A 27,907-nucleotide genomic window follows, 5' to 3' on the forward strand; every position below is an offset into this window, starting at 1 on the left:
GCACACGGAGACATGAAGGAAAACAAAATGGATCGTCCAGGAGCAACCCACACACCCCAGTCCCAGAGGTCATCAGAATGCCCCATTCCTTTTGGTCTCTACTCAGACCAGCCCTGCTCTTCCCAAGGTAAGCATTGCCCATGGCACCCACAATGCCACGGGTCCCCAGCCGGCCTTTCCAGCTCTCACTAGGCCATGCCCTCAACCAAGCTCACCCCCCACCATCATTTCCTACAGATCCGATGACTCTGCTTCCTTGTTCCCTCCTGGAACTCCTCCTGACCTTTTTGCACTGCCCTAGCCCAGGATAGGGCAGGGGCCACCTCTGGACACACTCTCCAGGCCTTCCTCTCCCCTGCACTGCCCCCCACCTCTAGGACTGTTCCACCGAGCTCTGAGTCACCCACACCCTACCCCATCTTTCCTCCGATAAACCACAGACTGAGCACAGACTACACTTTTGCTTCCCTTTTTCTGAGCTGGCTTTCCATTCTTCAAGGAGGTCACAAAAGAAGGCAAAAGGTCCCCATGTTCAAGGGGGCGGGACTAGGATCAGATCTGGGTGCTGGCTGAGGGCCCAGTTGCTAGGCCTGGCAGTGAGCCCAAGGACACAGGTGGGTGGCTAATTTGGGATCTGTCCCTTAGCCTCAATGAGACACAAGCTCTCCTGCCTGGCTGACTGGCCAGCTCTCCAAGATACCCAAGCCAGCTGGGGCAAGGGGAAGGGCTCCATGAAAGCGAGGTGAAAGCAGCTACAGGTGGCATTCACCTGCTTGATGTCCACTTCATGCCAGCAGAGCCAGGGCATAGGGACTACCAGGCCAGGCTCTCATAGGGACATAGGGGGACAGCATAGATCTGGCTCCTGGTTGGCCCCACATGGGACAATCAGTAGAAAACACGGATACAAAGTAACCTAGATCAGAGCAGAACAGAAGCATGGAGCTCTGGAGGCCCAGAGGAGGTGCCTGTTTCTGTGGGGAAATCAGGTAGGACTTTCTGGAGGAGGTGGGAAGTTTAAAGTAACCTTCCCAAGTTAGGGGCCCCTTCTTCATCCTGGCCAACACTACCAGATGGCAGCCCATGTGCCGTTACTATGATGAAAGACTTCAGTCTTGGTCCTTTACAAAAAAAAGAGGTTAAGCCAGGTGCCAATGACTCACACCTATAATCCTAGCTACTTGGCAGGCAGAGATTAGGAGGATTGCATGTCAAAGCCAGCCCAAACCCCAAATAGTTCACAAGACCCTAGCTTCAAAATACCCAACACAAAAAAGGGTTGGTGGAGTGGCTCAAGTGGGAGAGCGCCGGCTTAACAAATGTGAGGCTCTGAGTTCAAATCCCAGTACCACGCACAAGAAAAGAGGTTTATTTAGCTCCCATTTCTGGAGGCTACACAGCATGACCCTGGCATTGGCTTGGTTCTGGTAAGGGTCCCCTTGGGTGTGTCACATGGTGGTGGGAAGAGCATGTGTGGAGAAGAAGGGATCCCGTGGTGAGACAGGAAGCCAGAGTGGGGAAGGGACAGCCTTGATCTTTTTATAACAACCCTCTCATGAGCACTAACCAGGCTTCCACAAAAACTACATCAATTCCTTCCCAATATTGCCAGTGACCTTACAAGCTCCCAGTACACACCATCTCAGGGTTTTGTTTGTTTGTTTTGGTAGGACTGGGGGTTTGAACTCAGGACTTCACACTTGCAAAGTGTGGCTCACTGCTTGAGCCACACCTTCAGTCCACTTTGCTCTGATTATTTTGGAGTTGAGGGACTCGGGAACTGTTTGCCCAGGCTGCCCTTGAACCTCCATACTCCTGATCTCAGTCTCCCAAACAGCTAGGATTACAGATGTAATACCAGCCACCAGTGCCCAGCATAAATGTCTTTTTAAAGGTGGGATCTTTAAGAGGGGATTAGGGCGTGCACCTGTTGCTGTGAGTCCCAGGCCTGGTGCACTCAGAAGGAGCCAGGGCTCTGGATGGGATAAGGATGCCAGAGGGCTGCTATGTGGATGGGACACAGATACTGAATGTCCATATGACTGTCACCCTGAGAGTGAGAAGGAAGGTGCACTTTGGAGGGGTGATGCTCAAGTTGATGAAAGACCTGCTACTGAGGGTACTGCACAGTCCATTAAAGGAAACTACTGGAAAATGTGCACCTGCTGGCGTCAGTCTGAAGGTTCTGAAGCTAGGACACAATGAAGTACAGTAAAATGTCATCTGCACTTCCAAAGGGTGAGGCAGTGTGTGACATATCTATAGTCTGTGCTGGAAGTCGGCTATTTTGAGGATTCAGTTTTATATTGCTGTAACAAGCCAGTGAAAAAGCTTTGTGTGAAAAAAACAGACTTAATAAACTAATTCGAGGTTGACAATTTTAAAAAATTAAGAGGTGTTTGGCCCATGAGGACTCCTGCTCTCTAAATGGATTGTCTTTGCAGGAGGGTGTGCCTGATTAAAAATTAAAAAAAAAAAGGATGAGTTTGACCATATGATCCTACTACATCACTTCTGGGCATATATCCGAAGGAATGTAAGTCTGTGGGTGATAGAGACACCTGAACACCATTGGTGCCATCAAACAATGAATAGATAAATACACCAATGGAGTATTATTCAGTCATAAAGAAGAATGAAGTTATGTCATCTGCAGAAAAACAGATGGAACTGGAGATCATGATGCTAACTGAAATAAGCTAGACTAAGACAAATATCCTATATTCTCTCCATATGTGGTATCTAGATATACAAAAAAAGTGTGAGGTGAATAAAATAGGAATTTTTTTTCATTTTTCTTTTATTATTCATATGTGCATACAAGGCTTGGTTCATTTCTCCCCCCTGCCCCCACCCCCTCCCTTACCACCCACTCCGCCCCCTCCCTCTCCCCCCCAATACCCAGCAGAAACTATTTTGCCCTTATTTCTAATTTTGTTGTAGAGAGAGTATAAGCAATAATAGGAAGGAACAAGGGGTTTTGCTGGTTGAGGTAAGGATAGCTATACAGGGCATTGACTCACATTGATTTCCTGTGCGTGGGTGTTACCTTCTAGGTTAATTCTTTTTGATCTAACCTTTTCTCTAGTACCTGTTCCCCTTTTCCTATTGGCCTCAGTTGCTTTAAGGTATCTGCTTTAGTTTCTCTGCGTTAAGGGCAACAAATGCTAGCTAGTTTTTTAGGTGTCTTACCTATCCTCACCCCTCCCTTGTGTGCTCTTGCTTTTATCAGGTGCTCAAAGTCCAATCCCCTTGTTGTGTTTGCCCTTGATCTAATGTCCACATATGAGGGAGAACATACGATTTTTGGTCTTTTGGGCCAGGCTAACCTTACTCAGAATGATGTTCTCCAATTCCATCCATTTACCAGCGAATGATAACATTTCGTTCTTCTTCATGGCTGCATAAAATTCCATTGAGTAGAGATACCACATTTTCTTAATCCATTCGTCAGTGGTGGGGCATCTTGGCTGTTTCCATAACTTGGGTATTGTGAATAGTGCCGCAATCAACATGGATGTGCAGGTGCCTCTGGAGTAACAGTCTTTTGGGTATATCCCCAAGAGTGGTATTGCTGGTGGGAACCAGTGGGGGGAAGGGTGAAAGGACAGGGTAAAGGGGGCGAATGTGATCAAAGTACTTTATATGCATGCATGGAAACAGAATAATGAAACCCATTTAAAATTGTCTTTTTTTTGTTTTTTTTTTTTGGCAGTACTGGGGTTTGAAGTCAGGGATTCTTGCTTACTAAGCAGGTTCTCTACCACTTGAGTCACTCCACTTGCCCTGTTTTTGTGTTGAGTATTTTCAAGATAGGGTCTTGAAAACTATTTGCCCAAGCTGGCTTTGAACCGTGATTCTCCTGATCTCTGCCTCCTGATTAGCTAGGATTACAAGCGTGAGCCACTGGGGTCAGCTTAAATTTCTTTTTAAAAGGAGGAAGGGATAAGAAAGAGTAATAGAGGGGTGAATTTGATCAAAGCACATTATGTACATGTGTATAAATATCACAATGAAACTCCTGTGTACAATTAATATGCCCTAATAAGAAATTAAAAATAAGAAAGATGAAGGTGGCCAAATTTTTCTCTGTCCCATGTTTGCTGCCATGTTAAGATGAATCACAAAGGCCCTTGCCACATGTTGGCACCATTTTGGCCCCTCTGCAATCTCTAATCTCAGAGCCAAATGCAATTCTCTGGTTTATAATGTAACCCAGTCTGTAGCATTCTGGTACAGCAGCAGAAACGCATTCAATGATGGCCAACCATCTCCAGGGGAAAAAGGTGAGGCTGCTTCACTGCCAGGGCAGCTTCTCCTCCTCCTCCTCCTTCTCCTCCCCGGTGGGCCTCAAATGACATCCAATCCGGTATCTGACTGACAAAGGGCAACTTTGAGAAGTCACAGTATGGGCATGCATTGTGGGTGTGACTTATCCATGAGAACAACCTCAGGGCAGGGAAGGACGATGCTCCAGTGCCCAGCTGTCCACAGACAATGCTGAGACAAGTTCATCCAAAAGGGCACGTGTGGGACCCTGCTGGTCTCACTTCTGGGGTTCCAGAAAAGGCTCAGGCTGCAGAAGCCACAGGCAAGAGAACATGATAGAGGCACAAGGGGCTGGTGACAGAGCTCTGCCTTTAAAAGAAGACAGGCAGAACAAGGGACTCAGACAGGGAGCAGGTGCACAGGTACACGGACACAGGTCAGCAGAGTCACTGGGGAGAAGGGATGTGTGTATCACGCCCTTCTTGCCTTTCACGTTCTCTGGATTTTGTTTATTTCCTGCTGTGCTGGGGATGGAACCCAGGGCCTTTCACATGCTGGGTAAGTTCATTGCAGCTAAGCTACACCCACAAACCCCATTTTCTGATGTTCTGATATCTTGGCCTTGCCCATTCTGGAGCAATAGCTAATTAGGGTTGGCTAATTTCTAGAGACAGCAAACAACTGGTTTATCCAGGAGCAAAGCCTCCATATGCAAACCAACCAGTTCAAAGATCATACCCCACAGCCACCTCGTTTAGGGTGATCTTACACCCCATGATGACATTCTTCTGCCCTAATTGCCCAGGGCCAGGTGCCAGGCAAGTGAGGACAACCTGGATGCTCCAGAACCTACTGAATGGATTCAAACCAGGTAATCCTAAACCTTACTTTGCTTGCTTTTTCTTTCTCATGGAAATCACAATAAAGGTCCTGGCCCATTTTTTGTTGTTGTTGTTTCCCCTGCTTCTTGACTCACCCCAGTGCTTCCCTGTCTACCCCTGTGTGGGGTGCGGTGCTCCTCTTTGAGGGGACTGTATGAATTTCACTCATGACAGTTGTGTTCACATCTGTACAGCTTCACATGTGTCTTAGTCTGTTTCTGTTGCTACAACTGACCACACAGATTGGGTAATTTATAGAGAAAAGAGATTACTTGGCTCAAGGTTCTAGAGGCTGGGATGTCCACTAGCATCTGGTGAAGGCCTCCTCCTCACTTCTTCTTTGGATGGCAGAGAGCATCATCACATGGAGAGAGATAGAACAAGCATGCCAGAAAGAGCTCACTTACATATTTTTTTATTTTTAATTTTTAGTGGCATGGGGCGGAGGGTGGGGAGGGTTGAACTCAGGGCCCTGCACTCGGTAAGCAGGTGCTCTACCACTTGAGCCATGCCTCCAGCCCTTTTTGCTCTGGTTATTTTTGAGATAGGATCTCACTTTATGCCTGGGCTGACCTGGATGGCAATCCTCCTGTTTATACTTCCCACCATAGCTGAAGGATAGGAACCTGCCACCATGCCCCATCTATTCATTGAGATGGCGTCTCATGAATTTTTTGTCCAGGCTGACCTTGAACCACAGTCCTCCTGCTCTCAGTAGCTAGAATTACAGGCATAAACCACCAACACCCAGCTCTCTTTTTTTATTAGCATAGTTTAATTGTACAAAGGGGATTTAATTGTAATTTTGCCATATATGCATATAATGTACTTTAACCAAATTCACCCCTTCTATTACTCTTTCTTTTCCCTCTCACTCCTCCCTCCTCCTTTTAAACAGATTTTGGTGAGGTTCATTATGCTACTTCCACACATGTGTATAATGCACTTCAATTATATCCTCTTCTCTTAAATACCATTGCCATATGACCATAGGGATTAAGTTTCCAAAACATGGTGACATACACCTGGGAGGTGGACATAGGAAGATCATGGTCCAAGGCCAGCCCAGGCAAAAACATGAGACCCTATCTGAAAAACAAACTCAAAGCAAAAAGGGCTGGTGTTATGGCTCAAGTGGTAGAGACCTCACCTAGTAAGCATGAGGCCCTGAGTTCTAGTCTGGGACTGCAAAAAAAAAGTTTCCAACATGTGAAATTTAGGGGACACATTTAAACCATAGCACTATGACTGATTCAAACAAACCCCTTGTATATTTTAATGAGATGCTTTCTAACAGTGTAGATGGTCACTGGACACTGGGCATGGCACCTGTAATCCCAGCACTTGGGAGACAGAGGCAGGAAGATCATAAGTTTGAGGCCAGTCTGAACCAAAGACTAAAATAAAAACTGAAAGGCAAATTCTCAAAGGAAGAGGTACAAGTGGCCAGTAAATACATGAAGAAGTGCTTGTCTTCCCTGGCTACAAAAGTGATGCAAATCAAAACAGCACTTAGATTTCATCTCACCCCAGTTAGAATGGCCTTAATCTCAGATAATAACAACAACAAATGCTGGAGAGGATGTGTCAAAACAGGAATCTTTATACACTACTGGTGGGAATGCAAATTAGTACAACCACTATGAAAAACAATATGGAGATCCCTCAAAAAGCTAAAGACAGAACTGCCATATGATCGAGTGACACTGCTCCTGGGCATCTACCCAAAAGAACGTAAGACAGGATACAATAGAAACATCTATACACCAATGTTCATCGCAGCACTCTTCACAATAGCCAAGCTCTGGAAACAACCCAGATGCCCTACAACTGATGAAAGGATCAAGAAATTGTGGTACACATGCACAGGAAGTTAATGTGAGTCAACTCCCTGTATAGCTGTCCTTATCTCAACCAGCAAAAACCCTTGTTCCTTCCTATTATTGCTTATACTCTCTCTACAACAAAATTAGAGATAAGGGCAAAATAGTTTCTGCTGGGTATTGAGGGGGTGGGGGCAGGAGGGAGAAATGACCCAAGCATTGTATGCACATATGAATAATTAAAAAAAAAGAAATTATGGTATATATACACAATGGAGTATTACTCAGCCATAAGGAATAATGACATGTGGTTTGAAGGTAAATGGATGCAACTGGAGGACATCATGTTAAGTGAAGTCAGCCAGGCTCAGAAAGACAAAGACCACGTGTTTTCTCTATTACATGGAAGACAGATACAAAGATAAACACCTACACAAAACAAACATGATCATATACAAACTCAGATGTAGAACATGTTTGTAACTGTGGAACTACACTATGGAACTCGGGGAAGGAGGGAAAGGAAAAGAGAATGACAGAGCATCAGTAATATCGCATACCATAAGATGTGAAGGTAGAGGATTTAAGCATGTGTACTGAAAGCTGTTGGAAAAGGTGGAGTGTGAGGTAAAGGGGAAGGGTTGAATGGACCAAAGTAAAATATATCCACAGTAGGAACACTTTGAGAAACCCCTTTGAACATCAACTTAAATGTTAACAAAAGACAGGACTGTAAAAGAGGTACAGTGTGCATAAGGGGAGTTCTTGTGGGAGAGAGAGAGTGAATGAAGGACATTAAGGTGAGGGAATATGGTTGATGGACTTCATATACTTGTAGGAAATAGAACAAAAAACCTGTTGCAGTAGTTTTAAGTGGGGTGGGGAGGGGAAGAAAGGGAAAGGGGGAGCGACGGTGGTGGTGATCTAACCAATGTACAATATAAGCCTATTTGGAATTGTCACAATGAGTAACCCCTGTATAACAAATATATCCAAAGAAAAAAATAATGGAGGAAAAAAAAATAAATAGCTTAGTTCACCTCAAAAACAAATCAAAAGGCATGGACGGTCAAGAGTGCCAGATGCTGTGGGAGGTTGGGGTGGCTGAGAGTGACTGGTGATTGCTGAGGACCACCATCTTGGTAGCACATTAGAGTGGTAGCATCTGTAGTTCCGTTCCTGGCATCCAGCTCCTGATAACAAATTCAATGATCACAGAGTGTTCAGCTGCCATCTCTTTCCCTTGCATAAATCCATTAGAACTACTGAGTGACCCTGGCACCCATTCTCCACTCAATAAATTCATGGTAGGATTCCATATCTGGGTTCTATGGGTGGGTCCTGAGCCTGGGTTGTTTTTGTTTGTTCGTTTTTTGTTTTTGTTTATGTGTTTTGGTGGGGCTAGGGTTGGAACTCAGGGCTTCACGCTTGCAAAGCAGGAGCTCTACCTCTTGAGTCATACCTCCAGTCCATTTTGCTCTGGTTATTTTGGAGATGGGGTCTGAGGAACTATCTGCCCAGGCTGGCCTTGAACCTAGATCCTCCCAATTTTGGCTTCCCAATAGCTAGGATTACAGGTATGAGCCATAGGTATCTGGCCTGAGCAAGAATTTTATGGCCATCTTCCGTGGTTGGGTTTTGTGACTTGGTTCGATGGTTGAGTTTTAGGTTGGATTCTGTAACTGTGTTCAGTGCTTGGGTTTTTGTTTTGTTTTGTTTGGCCTCAAACTTGGGATTCTCCTTCCTCAGCCTTCTGAGTGCTGGGATGGCAGGCGTGCACCGACATACCTGGCTAGTGCTTGGTGTTTGTGTCTTGGTTCTGGGTTTCTTGTTGAGCTCTGTGGCTGGATCGTATGACTTGCATTCTATGGTTGGATTTGTGATTTGTCTGTGTGGTGCTGGCTGTGTCTTTCCCCTTGTGGTGGGGGAAGGGAGACTGACTGGGAAATTCAGCTCATTGCACCTGCCCAGCATCACAAGAAAGACTCATACATATATCACTAGCTCATAAAAAGATCAAAGTTCAAAGTATAGCTTTTACCTGAATGCATATCACTCTCACATCATCATAAAGGCCAAAATTCGTTCAATCAAATCATTGTAAGGCTCTAGTTAATTATTTGAGAGGGAAAAAAAGATAGACCTTTACCCTCACACTGTATCAGAACTACTTTGGAGCAGCATTTGTCTATGTCTACCCAAAATCAAACGAACAAAAGCCCAACTAATAGTGACTGAAAGAAAACAAGGAGGGAGGAATACATTGTGCTATTTCTCCCATTATACAAGAGCCCAGCAATGATGCAGAGGCTGCATGGTACCGGTTGGGACCTAGCCTCCATCCATCACCACCATCCTGAGCATGTGACTTTTGTCCTCACAGTCTCAAGATGGCTACTGCACATCCAGACATCCTGACCATGTTCCATGCAGCAAGAAAAGGCAAAGGTAAAGACAAATGAAGGTAGGTGGTTAGTCAGTCTTTTCATTGCTGTGACCAAAATACTTCAGAGAACAACTTAAAGGAGAAAAGATGTATTTTGACTAATAATTTCAGAGGATTTAATCCATAGTCACTTGGCTCCATTACTTTGGGCTTGCTGGAGAGGCTGAAAATCATGGTGTCAGGAGCTTATGGAGGATGAGGTTTTTCATCTCATGGCAGAAAGGAAGCAGGCTGAAGAAGAGACTGGGGATCAGATATAACCTTCAGGTCACACCCCCAGTGACCTACTGCCTCTACGAAGGTCACTACATAAATTTCTACATCCTCTCAGATAGTTCCATCAGCAAGAGGCTAAGCATTCAGCACATTAGAGACATTTCATATTCAAGCCACAACATTCCACTCCTGGTCCCCACTATGCCCATGGTCATCTCTTAATGCAAAATGCATTCACACTGGGTCCCAGCTACTCGGGAGGCAGAGATCAGGAGGATGGTAGTTCCAAGCCAGCCGCAAGTAGTTTGAAAGATCCTATCTTGAAAACACCCAGAACAACAACAACAAAAGGGCTAGTGGTGGCCTGAGGGGTAAAACACCTGCCTAGCAAGCATGAGTCCCCACAGTCTGAACCGTTCCAGCATTGCTCAAAAGTCTCTGTGCAAACTCTTCTGAGACTCAAGACAAGCTCTTAGCTATGAATCCCTGTAAAAACCAAAACCAAATTACATACTCCTGAGATCCCCACTCCAGAAGGGAGGAATAGGAGGATAGGAAGGAAGGATTAGAGTAAACTGGAACCAAGCAGGGCACACACAGGGCATCCAGACCCCGTGGGAAAGTGATGTGAACTCCAACGGGCTAGGGCTACCCTGCCCCATGGCCTTCTGGCTGCACCCCCTGTGGCATCTCCCTTGTTCCTGCTCCACTTGTTGTCTGAAGTGTTCCTTGGTAGGTGTTCTTGTTCCTGGCATCTGCACCATCCTGAGGTCTCTACTGCAGCTTGGGATTCACCCTGAGAGCTTCTCACATCACCTTGCAGGGATTCTGACTGCACACATTCCTGGGCCGCCTTTGAAATCTAGGTGGAAGCCTCCACAACCCCAGAACTCTTACATTCTGCATATCTGTGAAACCAGCATTGTATGAGTGATGCCAAGGTTTGTCAGCAGCTCAAGCAGTAGCCAGGCCAGCTTGGACCATGGTTTCAGTGGCTGTTGAGTACTTGGGTGGTTAAACATGGTGAAACAAATCCTAGGGAAACTTCTTAGTGGCCCTGTGTGAGCAGAGTACCCTGGAGGCCTGGTCTCCTTGAGGGAAAATCTTTCAAATGAGTTTACTCTTTGCCAGGAACCAGTGGCTCACACCTGTAATTCTAGCTACTCAGGAAGCAGTGATCAGGAGAATCACAGTTCAAAGACAGCCTGGGTGGATAGTTTGTGAGACCCTATCTCGAAAATACTCAACACAAAACATTTGGTGGAGTGGATCAAGTGGTACGAACACCTGCTTAGCAAGTGTGGTCCTGAGTTCAAACCCCAGTAGCACTAATAATGACAATAATAATAATAATGAGTTTACACTTCCATTCCCTTGAGGGTACAGTGAGTGGGGTCTGACCAATTCCTGGAATGTCCTTAAGGCAATGCAGAGTTGCTTGACTCCTTTTTTAATGGTGCCTGTCTCTTTCATAACCATGCCCTTTTGGCCAAAACTGAACAGACTCTTTTTCTGACTAAACTGCACATTTTTCAAATCATTCCACTCTGTCCTTTGTTCCTGATTCTTACCGTAAAAAGAAGATCATAATTATCCATGCCACCATCAAAATGCTATGCTGTCTTTAAAGTTCCTCCACCAAGTTAATTACTCCCAAGTTAATTTCAATTAACTCAAAGTCTCAGGACACAGACAAAATGTAGACAAATTCTGTCAGAATGTAGCATGAATGGCTTCTTGTCCAATTCCAAATAGGGTCCTTGTTCCTATCTGAGCCCAGCCTTCACTGTTGGCTTTCTAGCCTTCCAGTCTTCTGAGCGCCTATCAAAATTCCTCACTAATCTCTGCTTATAACATTCTAGGACTTCTCTACGTCCCCAAACTTTTCCAAATTCCCCCCACAAATCAGTTCCAAAGGCCTTAGAACCCCATGGTTAGGTTTAGGCACAACAATGACTCCAGGTGTCCAGGACCAATTTTCTGTATAAGCCAGTCTTTCCATCACTGTGACCAAATACATGATATAAACTGTTATGGAAGGTACATCAATAGGCATGATCAGGGACAGTAACGAGGAATGCTCTAGGCTGAGGCTCCACTCTAAAACCGCCAAATGGACCATGTTCTGGGCTGATGACTAAAATAATGGCCATTAGCCCCATGGAACCAAATCCCCATATCAAGGTTAAACCAGGAAGGGCAAAGAGACCAAATGCACATGTGTATGACTTTCCACACCCAGGCAGCCTCTGTACAGTACTGTCCAAACTATTTGGAGAGGACCACAGGGGAGAACCTCAGTTTTATGCCATCTAATACCACCACTCTATTGGATAAAACCCCAAGCTCCCACAGCTTCTGGGAAGTTATTTTGGAGGGAACTTTTTCTTTCTCCCTCCTTTGTTAGAGTAAGCTTTCTCTCACTCCTGGTTATTACCGAACTAAACTGGGCTTAACTGGGGGAGACTGGAGATTCAGAAAAGACACAGGATAGATAGACAGCCAGAAAGTGGGGTCAGGTGTATTGGGCGCTTGGGTGGAGATGGACAACCCTCATTGCTTCTTTTCTCTATTCTTTAAGGCCTTACTCCTTGCAGTTCTTTAAAACCTTGCTTCTAAAGTAGTCTTTAAAACCTTGCTTAAAATCTTTTTTCATTAGACTTGCTCCGTCCCATATTTTCTCTTAGCTGTTCCTTACCATAATCTCTCTTAAAGTATTTTGATCCCAGACTTGCACTGTCCCATCTTTCTTTAGCTTTCTTAAAGCCTCGGTGCTCAGACTTGCAAACAATAGCTATGCCTAAAAACTGCATATGCATAACTCTTAAAGTCTCGGTTCTTTATCTTGCACTGCCCCATGTTCTTTTTGGCTTTTCTTTAGCTTAGCTTTTGTAAAGTCTATGTTAAAGTTCGTGGTGCAGACTTGCAGACTTCCTATCAACTCCTCTCTAGCAATTCCCCTTTAGCAATTCTTTTCCCTTCCAAAAGCTTCCCACACCAAAAAGCCCTAAAGCAAAAAGCAAAAGCCCCTCAAGCAAAAGCCGAAAGTAAAAGCCAAAGGCAAAAGCCACTCTTCTTCCTTCAGAGGGCCTTTTATACCCAGTGGTAAACAGGGTGGAGGAGTGGTTGATGGGGAGAGGCATGACATTGTAACAGTAGAAACCTGGTTCCAGCTTCTCTAAATGTAAACAATTTAGGAGCCGCAGCTGTTCTGCTTCCCTGTTTTGTGGCGAGGGCTGTGCCTATCTTGGCCTACACATAAAAGCAATTAAGCTGCATCTTGCCCTGCTTACATCCGGTTCTCATAGGCTTCTCATAATCCACTCTCCACATTATTCTTTACCCTAACTTCCTGTCTTACTCCTTGAAGTGTACTGTCCCTGATTAGTACACTTAATCCTTATCAGACTTGCCCTTTGCTTTGCTAATAAATCACTCTTTTTTTTTTTTTTTTTTTGGCAGCACTAGGGTTTGAACTCAGAGCCTCATGCTTGCTAGGCAGGTGCTCTTACTGCTTGAGCCACTCTGCTTGCCCAATAAATCACTCTTTTCTCTTCATGGTTCTTTTTCTATATCTGGGGCAATGTTCTAATCTTAGGCATTGTACCCAAGAACCAAGTACCCAAAACCCAGGGACATCTGGAACACCTCAAACACTGGAAACAAAACTACTGAAGGGAGAAAGGATTCATTTTGTTTATGGTTTCAGAGGTTTCGTCCATCATGGCAAGGAGGACAGACATGGTGGAGCAGAGCTGTTCAACTCATGGCAGCCAGGAAGCGATGCAGGGACTGGGGACTGGATATAACCTTCAAGACAAGCCCCCAGTGGTCTACTTCCTGTAACAAGGCCTCATCTTTTAAAAGTTCCTCAACCTTTCAAAACAGCACTGCCAGTTGGGCACCAAGCGTTCAACACCTGAGCCTTCAGGGAGCATGTCACATTCAAATCATAATAATAGAAGATTTTTTTATTTCTTCCTAATACTTTTCTTTTCTAATTAGGAAAACAATAGTTTTTTCAGACACCCTACTCTCAACATCTAAGTGGATACCTCATGGCCACAAATGGGTCACGTGTTCAATTCTAGCTATGAAGGAATCTAAGCATGTCTGTGTTTTGCCCAAAGCAAACATCAGCATAATTTAGTATGAAAAAGAAAAAGGAAATATTAGGTAGGCAGCCATGCACCTGTGCAAAATTACCTGCCAGCCGATTTCTGGTGTGTGACATTGAGGCTTCAAGACAGCTCCCAGAAATCCTCACTTCTTGTATCCAAGACCCTCCCATATTAAACCAGATGTAGGGTAACCTGTGTGTTTGATAGAATACTGTATGTGACATCCCAAGAGTAGGTTGTAAAAGACATTGCAATTTCTGCCTTGGGCTTTTGCAATGACCAGCAAACTTTTTCAGTAAAGGGCTAGATATTAAATATTTTTGCAGGGTGAGGGGTATAGCTTAGTGGTAGAGCACTTGCCTAGCATGTCCGAGGCAAAATACATATGGATAAAAATCACATTTAAATTTTGGACATCATGTATCATACAGTCTCTGTGACAACTCCTTAGCTTTCAGTCATAGTACAAAAGCAATCATAGGGGCTTGTGGAGTGGCTCAAATGGTAGAGCACCTGCCTAGCAAGCACGAGGCCCTCAGCTCAAACCCTAGTACTGCCAAAAGAAGTCATGGACAACATGTAAACCAATGGACATGGCTGTGTTCCAATAAAACTTTATTTATAAAAACAAACCATGGCCCAATTTGACCAAAGGGCTGTAGTTTCACCACTCCTGGTCTTCAGGTTGCTTGATCTGAGGGAAATCGGCCATCATGTAGGAAAGATGTTGGAGCAGCCCTGTGGAAAGGTTGTGTGGCTAGGATTGAGCTCTTCCACCAATAGCCACTCCAGTTGGGTAAGCAGGCAATGCACCACCTTCAAAGTGAATCCTCCAGTCCCAGTCAAATCTTCATAATACAGCATCCCTGGGAGGCATCTGACTGCAACCATGTGAGTAATCCCTCACCAGGGCCTCCCAGCCATTTCTGAATTTTTGATCTGCAAAAATTGAAAAGGGGGCCATGTGTCAGTGGTTCACGCTTATAATCCTAGATACTTGGAAGGCAGAGTTCAGGAGAATCACAACTCAAAGCCAGCCTGGGCAAATAGTTTGGGACACCCTATCTTGAAACTATCCAACATAAAAATAAGGTTGGTGGAGTGGCTCAAGTGATAGAGAGCCAGCTTAGGAAGCATGAGGCCCTGAGTTCAAACCCCAGTACCATCAAAAAAAAAAAAAAAGTAAAAGAGGGCTGGAGATGTGGCTCAAGTAATATAGCAACTGCTTAGCAAGTGTGAAGCCCTGAGTTCAAATCCTACTATTGCTAAAAAAAAAAAAAAAGGAAAGGAAGCTAGGTATGGTGGCTTACACTTATAGTCCCAGCTACTAAGGAGGCAGAGATAGAAGGATCACAATCTGAGGTCAACCCCAGCAAAGTTAGCATGAGACCTATCTGACAAACAAACAAGTGAAAGGACTGGAGACATGACTCAAGTGGCAGAATGTAAGGCCCTGAGTTCAATACCCAGTACCAGAAAAAAAATTGGAAAGGTAACAACTGTTCATTGCTATTTTTAGCCACTACGTTTTGGAGCAATTTGTTATGCAGCAAGAGCTATGAATACAAAGTGATCTGAAGGCTAAAGGTAGAACTGAACACTATGTGACTAGCAGACCAATGGATTCCAAGTCTTTGGGATGTCGAAATTCTTTCTCACCCATGAGCAATGGGAGAAACAGTAGAGGAGTATACTGGTTGTCTGTTTAAAACTCAAATAGCTTTTACAAACTGATTTATACTAATATTCCAACCAAGAAATGAAGAGGATCATGAACAGAGAAATCACAAATACCTTGATGAGGACTGGATTGTAGCTCAGTGGTACAGGGCTCGTTTGGCAGGTGCAAGGGCCTGGATTCCATCCCCAGCACTGAAAAAAGAAAACAAAGCAAAACAAAAGCAAGCAACCCCATTGCCTCCATATAGAGGAGGCAATAACATCTTTGATCACTCAAAGATGTTAATTGCAGGCCAGGTTCAGTGGCTGATACTTGTAATCCAAGCTACTCTGGGGATCAGGAGGATCAAGGTTGGAGGCCAGCCCAAGCAAAAAGTTTGTGAGATGCCACCTCAACCAGTGGCAGGGCATGGTGGCACATGCCTGTCATTCCAGTTATGCAGGAACCATAAATAGTAGGGTTGTAGTCCTGGCCAGCCTGGATATACAGCAAGATCCGATCTCAAAAATAACCAGAGCAGCTAGGCACTGATGGCTTACATCTGTAATCCTAGCTATTTGGGAGGCCGAGATCAGGAGGATCACAGTTTGAGGCTAGCTGAAGCAAATAATTCTTGAGACCCCCATCTCCAACATAACCAAACCAAAACAGGCTGGAGATGTGGCTCAAGCGGTAGCATGCCAGCACAGCAAGTGTGAAACCCTGAGTTCAAACTTCAGTCCAATGAAAATAATAATAATCACCAGAGCAAAAAGGATTGGGGGTGTGGCTCAAGCAGTAGCATGCCTGCCTAACAAGTACAAGGCCCTGAGTTCAAACCAGTATGCCAAAAAAAAAAAAAAAAGCTAATTGCTAATTAAAAGCGAGACCGCATTTGTCTATCTTACTAGCACAGCAGCTATTTCAATTACAGAAGCTTGGGTCACCCTGCTCCCCACAATATAAATTCCAGCACTGGGGCGAGCACTTGCCACGTGTATCAATCATTGCCTTTACGAGCCAGTTTTTCCACTTCTGAGAGTCCATTCTGAAGACACATGAGAAATAGGCAAGTATTTACATGTCACAAGACTGTGGGAGTATCCTGCTGGCACAAGTCTAAGGTGTCTGCTTCAGTAAAACCTAAGTACAGTAACATCTTAAAACCCATTATGTGGTCATTTTAATGTCTTTCCATTTTTGAATAATATGGAAAATGCTTTCAAACACTGTTTTAGAAAAAAAAGCAAGATACAGAAAGAATTCAATTTTTTTTTGTTTGTTTGAGACAGGGTCTTGCTATGTAGCCCAGGCTATTGTTGAACTCTTGATTCTCCCATCCCTGCCTTCTGAGTGCTGGATTACAGGATGGTCACCACGCCTGGCATCCCTGGCACATTCTTACCCTTTGAAGTTCGGTTCCAATGGGCTGGTTCCCGGAAGACTCCCCCTGCCCTAGGCCCTTGCCTCTGCTCCTACAGACGTCTAGGGGCTGGGAGGCTTTGGGCTGGCTTGATTTTTTATTTTTTCAACACACACACATATTGAGTTTTGCAAAATCAAACAGAAAGCTCTGAGTAATGTGCAAAAACTTACCTGCTCATCACAGAATCCTCTCCTTCAGGGAAGCCGTGGGTCCAGAGGACCCAGGGTTGGAAAGGCCTGAGGAAAACCCTTGGCCTCTGTTCATTCCCTCCCTCTTCACGGGGGAAAAGTCAGGAACCCCAAAGGCCCTGAGACTATTTATTTTTGCAGTGCTGGGGTTTGAACTCAGGGCCAACACCTTGAGCCACTCCACCAGCCATATTTTGTGTGTGTGTGTGTGTTGGGGTTTTTTGAGATAGGGTCTCAACCTATTTGCCCAGGTGGCTTTGAACCGTGATCCTCCTGATCTCTATCTCTTGAGTAGCTAGGATTATGGCCTTAGCCACTGGCACCAGACTCAATGGTACCCCTCTCACTGCAGCATCTGCTTGTGTAAAGCTGACCCCTACCCTCAATCCCACCTTGGGATCTCTGCCGCCATTCATTTTATTTCCACGGGATACCTCAGCCTGTATCTGCTGCCAACTGCCCACCAGAAGTGCCATGTCAAGAGCCAGTGGCTCACTCCTATAATCCTAGCTACTTGGGAGGCAGAGATCAGGAGGATCTGGGTTTTAGTCCAGCTCCAGCAAAAAGTTCATGAGACTGCCCATCTCAACTAATAAAAGCCAGGCATGGTGGTGCCCACTTGTCATCCCAGCTATTCGGGAAGTGTAAATAGGAGGGTCTCAGTTCAGCCCAACCCAGGCAAAAAGGGCTGGGGCCGTGGCTCAAGTGATAGAGTACCTGCCTAGCAAGTACAAAGCCTTGAGTTCAAACCCCATTGCCATCAAAAACAAATAATAAATAAACTAAAATAAGTAAATAATTAAAAATTTAAGCATGAGCACTCGAGCAGTTGAGACAGGATTGAGCTGAGCCTGGGCTATACATAGCAAGATCCTGTCTCAAACGAGCAAACACAACCCTCAAAACCAAACCAAGCAAACAAACAACAACAAAAAAACCACATTTAAAATAAGATAATTTTAAGATATAAACTATAAAATAGTGTCTGGAGGCTGGGGCGTAGAGCAGTGGTAGAGCACTCGCCTAGCAAGTGCTAAACTCTGGGTTCCATCCCCAGCTCTAAAAAAAAGAAGGAAGGGAGGGAGGGAGGGAGGGAGGGAGGGAGGAGAAGGAAGGAAGGAAAGAAGGAAGGAGAAGGAAGGAAGGAAGGAGAAGGAAGGAAGGAAGGAGAAGGAAGGAGAAGGAAGGAAGGAAGGAGGAAGGAAGGAAGGAAATAATGTCGGGCACACAGGCATGCTGTGACAATTCACACCTGTTATTTTTAATAGCTGCCAAGTCAAGGACACACCCTGCCTGTTCAGTAAAGTAGTCAATAAATGCTCTTTTTCCTCCCTGGCTCCTTCCCTCCCTGAAGTTCCTTCTCCCTGCCCTGCTCCCTCCTGTGAGGCTGGCCTGGAAGAGTCAAGGTCGCGGTCTGAACTAATCTTTCAAGGACTGTCTTCAGCCTCAGCCTTTTCTGTCTTGTTGCCCTTGTAGCTCACCCAAGGGGTCCTCAGAGAGACAGAAGAACCCCAGCCAAGTGTCCCCTTGTGGCTAGGATGGGGCTGTCACCCATGGGGTTGCAGGCTACCTATCACTGCATATTTTTCTTCTGAGCGGACACTAAGGACATCCAATCTCCAGCTCAGAAAGACACACTGAGCCTCCCATATGTACTTCCTCCCATAACACCAACCGAATTTCTAGGGCAGAGGCCCCACTCCAGGGGTTCCACACGTCAGGTCAGGTCCGGCACCACACCAAATAAATCTGAGCAGTGGTGACAGGTAGAGAAAGGAGGCTAATTATGCAGCAGCCACAGGAAGGGGCACAGGAAGCACTCAGCCACTCTTCTGGGTACAGGCATGAGCTTTAGATTTAAAAGAGGAAGAATTCGGGCAGGAGGCAAGAGGTGCATGTAATTATTAAACAGTCCCAGGCAAAGTGTGGCCTGGGTGATAATGACCTCAGTTCTGTTTCTGCAAGGGATTCTGAAGAAGTCGTGTAAGAGGTACTCAAATTGCTTTTGCTAAAAAGCACTGACTCCTTACTTGGGCACATGAGTTAACTGAAAACAGGAGAAGCTTGGCAGCCCTGCTCCATTTTATATCTGTCTTTGTTCTAAACCGTTCTCTCTGCAGTCACTTTGCAATCACCTTGGATTCCAGAAAGGACAGAACTGATAACATCTTTATGACAAGGGACTGAAACTTGTCATGAGGAACAGCAGAGACAGCAGATTTGCAGGACAGACCACCACTCCAAATGAGGGCAATTACCTGTAATGATGAGTCTGCACCCTGGAGCAGGAGCAAGCACCTCATGGGAACCAGATCACCCCCCTCAAAGTGATGAGAGTGATAACATCTGCTCTGGAACCCCTCCGGGAACCCTTGGACTGAGATAATATTCAACCAGAGCACACCTGTGACTGGGACTGTTTAACTATGGATGCCTTTGTCTCCTGCCCCCCAGTTCTTTTGTCTACTTAAAACTATAGTTCATGTCTGTACCCCAAAGATGGCTGAAGATGGACTAAGTGCTTACTCTGCCTCTTCCCATGGCATGCCCTGAGTTGGATAATACATTTCCTTTCTCTGACTTCACCATGCCTCTTTATTCAGCGTTTAGGGGCGGTATGGCTGTCATTTGGGGAGTGGTCTGTTTTCACAACCACTGTTGTGATTGCTGTTCTTCGGGGTAGCTTCACTCTTCTGTTACACTTTCAATCAGTCCTGTCCTTCTTGGAGCCCAAGGTGGCTGTGGGAGAGAGACTCAGAGCAAAGGAGACAGATACAAAATGGAGGTGGGGATGCCAAGCTTTTCTCCTGCTTTCGGTTAACTTATGGGCCCAAGTAAGGAGTCAGTACTTTTTCCATGTGCCTGTTATATGGCCCAAATAAGTCTGGACTTCACTCACCCAACCCAGAGTCTTCCCTCCTAACCTGCTGTTGTCCTGTGCTTCCAGGAATCCCGACCTGGCCACTGAGCCAGAGGTGGCATCCTTTGTGCGAAGCACACACGCCTTGACACAGTCCAGGCCCTCAGTGAGACTCCCACCTCCCTCTCCTTCCTTCCACCTGGGGCAGCCTCCAGACACCCTCCTGTTTTGCAAGCCAGGCTCGTGGTTCTTGTCTCCACGTACTTCCCCCACTGCTGCTCTGGTAGTTCTTCAAATTGCAAACCAGCATGACTGTTTCCCAATAAAAACCTGATCACGGGCGTCCTGGGGCTCCATGAAGTCTGGGCCCTTCAGTTGGTACCCCAGGCTGGATTCAGTAGGCTCTGGTCACGCTGGACTTTTGTTTAAACCCCCCCCTTCTCTCCCCTGCCCCCTACCTGTATCCACACCTACCTCCTTTTTGGGAAAGCCACCTTGGCCTCTTAGGTGTGTCCTGAACACCCCATTCTGGCCTCCTAGCCCCACTCACACCTCTCCAGCAAATACCTGCCACTCCACCCCGGATTGTCCAAGGGGCCTTCTGATGTACTTCAGCTCACTGGTCCCAGAAAAAAAAGGTCCCCTCCGTTTAAAACATCCACCAAGCCAGGCACTGGTGGCTCACACCTGTAATCCTAGCTACTCAGGAGGCAGAGATCAGCAGGATTGAGGTTCGAAGCCAGACTGGGCATATAGGTCTCAAGACCCTATCTTGAAAAAAAAAAAAAAAAACTATCACCAATAAGGGCTTGTGGAGTGGCTCAAGGTGTAGGCCCTGAGTTCAAACCCCAGTACCATAAAAATAAAACAACAACAACAAAAAAAACACTACATACCAAAACTCCAGAACAGGACACCAAGAGACAAAGGGTTGACAAGAAGAAACTGTATTTTTCAAAAACAGCAAATGACATAATGAGTTTGATCTCTGTTACAGTTAAGGAGATGGGGCTGTGATTTAAACAACAAGCTAATTCTTAAAATCAAATAAGAAAATCTTTCTGGAGAGCTTTTTTCCTTCCTCCCTTCCTTCCTCCCTCCCTTCCTTCCTTCCTTCCTTTCCTTCCTTCCTTCCTTTCCTTCCTTAGTGGAGGAGGCATTTGTAATCTTCCCTTCCCCCAAAACACACACACAATTGGTTTTCTCTTGTTGTTGTTTGTTTGTTTTTTAAGATTTCTTTTGAAAGAAGATCTTGCCATGTAGGCCAGGCTGGCTTCAAACTCACCATCCTCCTGTCTGTGCCACCTAACTGCTTGGTTTACAGGTCACCATGCCCTGCCTGCCACACACATTTGTATGCCATATTTCCACTTATTTTTCAATATGATTCTGGAGAGATTCATTGGGATGGTGGGGGGACAGACAGACACACACACACATGCACAATGCTTGAGGGTGGTGTGGTTTGAACTGTGTCTTCCAAAATTTTATGTTGACATCCTAAATGCTGGTATCTGTGAATGTGACTTTTATTTGGAAATAGTGTCTTTGCAAATATAATTAAGTTAAGATGAAGTTAGATTGGTTTGGGAGGGGCTAAATCCAGTGCCTGGTGTCTTTATGAGAAATTTGGAAGCCAGGGGCAGTGGCGCACATCTGTAGTCCCAGCTACTTGGGAAACTGAGGCAGGAGACTTGCTTGAGCCCAGGAGTTTGAGACCAGCCTGGGTGACATAGTGAGAACTTGTCTCAAAAAAGAAGAGAGATGAGGGGAAAGAAGGAAAGAAGGAAGGAAGGAAGGAAGGAAGGAAGGAAGGGAGAGAGGGAGATGAAAATAAAAAACTTTGGTCCCAGACTGAGTGATATATAAAGACCCTGTCTCAAAAACAAACAGACAAACAAACAAAAAAGCCCAGCCAGGCTCAATGACTCACATGTGTAATCCCAGCTATTTGGGAGGCAGAAATTGGGAGGATCATGGTTCAAGGCCAGCCTGGGCAAAAAGTTATTGAGAACCCTGCCCCCATCTCAACCAACAAGCCAGGCATAGCAGTTAGTACCTGTAATTCCAGCTATGTAGGAATCAGAGGTAGAAGGATCAAGGTGCAAGGCTGGCCTGGGCAAATGTGGGAGACACTGTCTGAAAAACAACTAAATCAAAAAGGGTTGGAGGCATGACTCAAGTGGTAGAGTGCCTGCCTAGGAAATGTGAGGCCTAAGCCCAAACCCCAACACTACTAAAAAATAAAAATAAAAAGTCATCTCAGAGAATGTTTATAACAATCACAACCAGGAAGCTACTGGCCCCTCCCTGAAACCAAATCTCTCCCTGGCAGGTGTCACTTGATCTTGGACAGAACCAAGAGGCTGAGTGAAGATATCATTTTAGTAGTAAATCATTTTCAAGTCATGACAATTTTGGCCTTGCCTCATACCTCGAGCTGCCCACCTTGCAGACACAATGGCCCATGAGGTGACCAGTTTTGCCCCCACCATGCCCTTCTGCCAGAGGCCCAGAAACAATGGAGCCAGCCCACCATGTACTGAAACCATGAGCCAAAATAAACCTTTCCTCTGTTTAAATTGTTTCACTGCTGCAGAGGCTGGAAATCCAAGAGGTGGCATCTGGAGAGGGGCCTTGTGCTACATCGTGACATGGCAGAAGGACAAGCAAGCATTTAAGAGATAGAGAGAGAGAAACCCGCCAATTCATCTTCTTAAAATCAGGACTTGCTCTTTCAACAATCCGTTCATGTGGGCTCTGCCCTCATGACCTAATCACCTCCTAAAGAGTCATTTCTTAATACTGTTACAACAGCAATGACATTTCAACATGAAGTTGAGCATAGTGGCAAACACTTGTCTTCCAGGCTATCAGGAGGGTGACACAAGAGTATATCAATAGAGCTCAGGAGTTTAAGACCAGTCTGGGCAACAGAACAGACCCCCATGTGGAAAGGAAGAGAACAAAGGAAAAGAAGAAAAGGAAGGGAGGAGAGGGGAGGGAGGGAAGGCAGGGGGAAAAGAATTTTGGAGGGGACATTCAAATTATAGCAGATCCCTACCTCACACCTTACCTCAACATAAATTCCTGATGGAACAAATATTACAGATGAAAAAGAAAGTCATAAAAGTAGTAGGCGGAAAATGCCATACAGGATTCTTTTTCAAATAGTAATTTGAGAGTAGCAAAGGCTCTTCTAAAAAAAATTAAATTGGACTGTAGGTGTGGCTCAAGTGGTAGAACACCTGCCTAGCAAGCACAAAATCCTGAGTTCAAAACCCAGTACTGTTAGGGTGAATAGTATAGCCATGTTAGGACCAGACCCCTTTCCCCTTTGCAGGTAGCTTACTGGAAACCCCATCTGACCCCGAACACTGACAAAGGGACAGTTGTTAAACTTTATTTCTGGGTGGGTGCCAAGGATAGTTAAGCAGACAGTGACCTAACCACAACTTACCTTCCTAGGTTGTCCAGCAACAGTATTCCTTAGTGACCCTCCTGGTACTTTTCCACTAGCCCCCTAGATCTATGACAAGCTTGCAAGTGGCAGCAGGCTCTAGGTCTCTTACAGGAGACCCCTCCACAGGCTCTCTTTCCCAAATAAAGCCTGTGCTGACGTTGAGCCGCCTCCCGCATTTCTTTCCATGCCTCTCTTCAGTTTAAAAAGTACCACTAAAAATAAACAGATTAATTAATTAAGCATAAAAGACACCAAAAAGCCAGGCACAGGTGGCTTATGCCTATAATCCTCGCTACTCAGGAGGCAGAGATCAGGAAGAGCAGAGTTCGAAGCCAGCCTGGGCAAATAGTTCACCAGACCCTATCTTGAAAAATATCCATAAGAACTGGCAGAGTGGCTCAGGTGGTAGTGCTCCTGCCTAGCAAGCATGAGGCCCTGAGTTCAAACCCCAGTGCCACCACCAAAAAAAAAAAGACACCAAAGAAAAAGATAAAATGTCTAACTTCATAAAAATTTAAATAGATGCCTAGAAAGAAAATATCATAAGCAAAGTAAAATGCAATAAACCAGAGGACAGGAAGAATTGTAACTCATTACAAAATAAGAAGTCATAGCACTGAGGGCTTAGAGTACCTGCCTAGCAAGCTTGAGGCCCGAGTTCAAAACCCAAGTACTGCCCCCTCCTCCCCAAAAAAACAAATGTTTCCCTTACTATTAAAAAGAATCTCTTGTGCTAAGAATGTAGGTCAGAGATAGAGTGACTGACTAGCATGCACAAAGCCCTAGGTTCCATCCCAACACTGGAAAAAGAAAGAGAGGGAGACAGAAACAGAGAGGGAGGGAGGGAAGGAAGGAAGGAAGGAAGGAAGGAAGGAAGGAAGGAAGGAAGGAAGGAAGGAAGGAAGGAAGGAAGGAAGGAAGGAAGGGGAGACAAAGAGAAAAGAAAGAAGCTCCGGTGTATATTTTGCCATATTAAAAAAAAAAAGAGGACCCACACCAAAATAAGAAACAGTTTGAGATATTAAAAAAAAAAAATCCAAATCCAGGCCCTACTATAATCCTGCCTGTAATCCTAGCTACTTGAGAAACTGAAATCAGGAAGGACTAGGTATAAGGCCAGTCAGATAATTAGTTCACAAAATCTCATCTCAACCAATAACTTGGTGAGGTAATGCTCACCTGTCACCCAGGTGACAGGGGCAAAGCCCAAAATAGGATGGCAATCCAGGCAGACCTGGACACAAAGTGAGACTCCCATCTCCAAAATAACCAGGGACCAAAAAAGGCTGTAGGTGTGGCTCAAGCAGTAGAGCACCTGCCTAACTTAACAAGTATGACACCATGAGTTCAAACCCCAGGACAGCCAAAAAATGAAATAAAAGAAAAGAAAATTACAGGAAAAGATTAGAAATCCACCTTGGAAGACAAACGGGATGCTTTTTCTCACTCAAAATCATACAAATGCAAGTTAGAAGACTCACTGAACTGCTCAGATTAGCAAAAATTAGCATAGTTTGGTGACAATGCTAGGAAGCCTTTGACACCCTTTTGACCTGGAATTTCATTTCTGAGAATTTATCCAGGACATCTGCTCACTGGCTCAACATCCCTCCTCTGCCGGATTATTCTTTTGCCATGCTTGGAATAGAAGCAACCTCCATGTCCACCAACAGAGGATTAGTTATATAAAGGTTCACTTGTGTAGGATACTATGCAATCATTAAAAAGAGCAAGGTGGCCAGGTGTAGTGGTTCACTGTTAGAATCCCAGCACTGGGGAGGCCGAGGCAGGAGGATCTTGAGTTTGAAGCCAACCATGGGCTGTTTCAAAAAAAAAAAAAGAAAGGCAAGGTGGTAAGAAGTGCCCAGTTCTGCAAATAATTTAAAGACCACTGAATTGCCTTGGACATTTAAAATGGATGGTGTGTCAGCTATTACTTTGAATTGGTTACCAAAAACAACAAACAAGCTAGGCACCAGTGGCTCACACCTGTAATCCTAGCTATTCAGTAGGCAGAGATCTGGAGGATCACAGTTTGAAGCCAGTCCTGGCAAATAGTTTGCAAGACCCTATCTCAAAAAAACCCTAACACAAACTATTGGGCTGGTGGAGTAGCTCAAGGTGAAGGCCCTGAATTCAAACCCCAGTACTGCAAAAAAAGAAAAAATCACTTTCCCTTTCATGGCAGGGGATGGGGGGATGGAAGGGGGGATGGGGAAGAGAAGGAAGGGAGGAAGGAAGGAAGGGCTCTGACCTCATCAATGGATTATTCCACTGATGGATTCATAGCTTAATGTGATATTGGGTGGTAAGTTTAGGAGGTGGAGACTCCTTAGAGGAAGTAGGTCACTAGGAGCAGGTTCTTGAAGGGTATATTTTGTCCCTGGCTTCTTTCTCTCTCCTCCCCAGCCTCTGTGAGATGAGCAACTTTGCTCCACCAAGGGCTCCCCACCATGATACTCTGCCCCACCACAGCCCAGAAACAACAGAGCCAAGTGAACATGAACTGAAACTTCTGAAACCATAAGACAAAATATATCTTTCCTCCTTTAAGCTGATTTTCTCAGGTATTTTGTCACAGTGACAGGAAGCTGACTGATACTAACATGATTTAGCAAGCAGTTCCACTCCAAGGTACACACCCAGAAGAACTGAAAGCAGGGACTTGAAAATATTTATATTTTGGGGGGTGGGGATGTTACTGGGGATTGAACTCAGGTCCTCACATATTCTTCCACTTGAACTACACCTCCAGCCCTTTTTTGCTTCAGTTTGTTTCAGATAGGGTCCCAAGCTGATCTTCCTTCTTCTACCTCTGGAGCTCGTGCGTGTCAGGTATGTGCTCTACCCTTGAGCTACATCTCAAGGCCCATGAAATCACTTCATGCCACTGAACTGTACACTGAAGAGACTGAAAGTTTTATGTCCTATAATACTGCATCTCAATAATTTAAAAATGAGGTGTTGCGCTGAAAGTGTGGCTCAAGTGGTAGTATATTTGCCTAGCAAGCATGAGGCCCTAAGTTCAAACCTCAGCATTGCCAAAAAGATTAAATTTTTAAAAAATGAGCAGAAGAATGTGCAAGGTGATACTTTTCTTTAAAAAGAAAATACAGATACCTATACAAATATTATTTCAGGAAGAGAAACCAGAAATCCACCCTCTGAAAGCCTGGGAAACCCAAGAGAAGACACACCTTACTGATGCAACTTTTTTTGCAGTACTGGGGCTTGAACTCAGGGCCTCACATTTGCTAGGCAGGCACTCTATTACTTGAGCCACTCTTCCAGCCCATCAATGGTGGCTTTTGAATTTTATTTTATTTTATTTTATTTTCATTTTTCTTTAATTATTCATATGTGCATACAAGGCTTGGTTCATTTCTCCCCCCTGCCCCCACCCCCTCCCTTACCACCCACTCCGCCCCCTCCCTCTCCCCCCCCCCCCCCCCGCTTTTGAATTTTATGTGTTGAGTATTTCAAAGGAAAAATATTTGCATGCAAATCATAGATTGACTTTATTTTGTTTTGTCTATTTTATTTCATTTCATTTGTTGAGGATGGAACCCAGTACTAGGTAAGCCCTCTACCACTGAGCTACGCCCTGAGCCTTCTCCTGTTTCTTCCTCTCCTCTCCTCTCCTCCCCTCCCCTCTCCTCCTTTCCCCTTTTCTCCCCTCCACTCCCCTCCTTTCCCTTCCCTTTTTTTTCTTTCCTTTTGTTTTTTGTTTATTTGCTTGCTTTTGGTCTTTATTATTGCTTGTTTGAGACAGGGTCTGGCCATACGGCCCATGCTGGCCTTGAACTTCAGATCCTTCTGCCTCTACCTCCCCAGTGCTGGGATTAGAGATGGTACCACAACACTTGGTCTCTCTCGTTCTATTTTGTTTTGTTTTTTTAAAGAAATGCTTCCAGGTTGGGGGTGTGGCTTAAGTGGTAGAGTACTGGCCTAGCAAGTGCGATGTCCTGAGTTCAAATTCCAGTATCACAAAAAAAGTTTTGTGGCTCCCTTTAGTCTCCCAGCCTTACCTTGTCCAGCCTAGAAGAGGGGATGACATCTCAGACAGGCAGGTGCTGGCACAGGACTCTTGTCCCAGCTGTGTGACTTTGGACAAGTCTCCTCACCTCTTGATAGCGTGGTCGACTGTTCCAAGTTACTCAGGACTGTCTGACATTAGCCCAAAAATCCCATATCCTGGGAAAGTCCTTAGTCTCTGGCACGTGAGATAGTTGATCACATAAGAAAAATAAGAAAACCTGGCTTGGGTTTTCTTGTTTACCAAATAGGGACAGACGAGCTGGATTCAAAGGAATTTACTTCCCTTAACCCTTGGCTCTGTGGCCTTGGACAGCCTGCTGTACCACTCTGAGCGTATCTGAAAATAGGTATAAATGCACCTACTGCTGCAGGGCATGATTTTGTCCCATCCCTTCCTTACCCACGCTGGGAAGCTGAGGTGGGCGTAGGGCCCAGATTGGCGGGAGGCATCATCATTGTGAGCTGGTTGTCTGCCCTGCTTGCGCTGGGTGCCAGCTGCCCCCAGGGTAAACTGGG

The 27,907-nt window shown here is 45.2% G+C and overlaps 2 long non-coding RNA genes across 2 annotated transcripts; one reads left to right on the forward strand and one right to left on the reverse strand.

The window, feature by feature from the left end:
* LOC141416394 (uncharacterized) lies at positions 1-19,466 on the forward strand. Its single transcript, XR_012441126.1, has 4 exons — positions 1-127; positions 5,075-5,140; positions 9,357-9,437; positions 19,151-19,466. It is a non-coding gene; the product is annotated as an uncharacterized lncRNA (long non-coding RNA).
* LOC141416396 (uncharacterized) lies at positions 14,380-27,689 on the reverse strand. Its single transcript, XR_012441127.1, has 3 exons — positions 27,382-27,689; positions 15,551-15,628; positions 14,380-14,695 (listed from the first exon to the last, which is right to left on the reverse strand). It is a non-coding gene; the product is annotated as an uncharacterized lncRNA (long non-coding RNA).
* Positions 27,690-27,907: the final 218 nt, after the last annotated feature.

The sequence above is a fragment of the Castor canadensis genome, chromosome 14 (assembly GCF_047511655.1).
Source record: "Castor canadensis chromosome 14, mCasCan1.hap1v2, whole genome shotgun sequence".
NCBI lineage: Eukaryota > Metazoa > Chordata > Mammalia > Rodentia > Castoridae > Castor > Castor canadensis.